Consider the following 1,240-nt stretch of genomic DNA (forward strand, 5'->3'; position numbering starts at 1 on the left):
GTGTGTGTGTCCCCTGGGGGCAGGTGCCTCCGGACTGGCCGCTCCTGTCAGGCTGCCCAGGGCTGGCCGCCCGCTCAGGATCGCCGGCCGTTCCTCTTCCCAGAAGGAAGGAGGGAGGAACAGGCTTGCGAGGGAATCAAATGGCTGTTTACAAGGGCTCTGCCGCTGACGTCAGCTGTGTAAAGGGTATTAGCTTTATTTCACGATCCTATAAAATTAAGCCGTAAAGGGAAGGCCTGTTGAGGCTCAGAGCTCGGCGTCCCAGTCTGTGCCACTCCCGTCACAGAAGGCCCGGCACCTGCAGGCCTTAAAGCCCCGTTCCGTCCACACAGCCCTTCCTCGTTCTCCCCAGCGAGGCTGCAGGGAGGGTGTTTACCTGCAGAGTTTAACTGGATTGTTCACAGGCAGCCGCTAAACAAATCAACTCCACGAACCAACGTGCCCCGAGTGTCCCTCAGACCAGGCACAGCCAGGCCCAACGCCCCAGGTGTGACCAGCGGGCTGGCACTCAGAAGGGGCCGTGTACCTGGGTTAAGGGCTGTGTACCTGGTTAAGGGGCCGTGTACCTGGTTAAGGGGCCGTGTACCTGGTTAAGGGGCCGTGTACCTGGTTTAAGGGGCCGTGTACCCGGGTTAAGGGGCCGTGTACCCGTGTTAAGGGGCCGTGTACCTGGTTAAGGGGCTGTGTACCTGGAGTGTAATGCTCTGTGCTCACCGTCTGTAAGTCCTGTCCTTTCATCTGTAAATTGTTCTGTAATGACGTCTGCTGGACATGGTGACAGGAGCTGGGACTTGGGGTGTCTCTCCCCGTCCCAGGATGGCCCTCAGTTTCCCAGTGCCCCCCCCCACGCCCCTTGCTGCCCCTCCTCTGCCCCAGAGCAGCCTGGGCACGGGCATCGGAAAGGCTGGGGTCCTGCCCCTGAGAGGGTCCAGCTCACTAGCAGGGGTCTCAGCCCGAGAGAACCTGACAGCAAACAGAAAACACCAGAGGCTCGAGGGAGAAACGGACGCAGGAACACGGCTTCTCCTGGTTTTAACAAAGACGCCAGCTTTTCCGGCCGCACGGGACCCAGCACACTGCACGGCGGCCCGGACACGAGCCAAGAACTGGAGGATGGGGGGGTGGGCTGTGGTCAGGAGCCGTCAGTATCTCAGGAATGTGCTCTCACCCCAACCTGGGCCACTGCTCTCGGCTCCCGCTCCCCACCCAGGCCCCCGAGCAGCCTCTGCCCGTGGCTTTC

The sequence above is a fragment of the Myotis brandtii genome, unplaced genomic scaffold (assembly GCF_000412655.1).
Source record: "Myotis brandtii unplaced genomic scaffold, ASM41265v1 scaffold139, whole genome shotgun sequence".
NCBI lineage: Eukaryota > Metazoa > Chordata > Mammalia > Chiroptera > Vespertilionidae > Myotis > Myotis brandtii.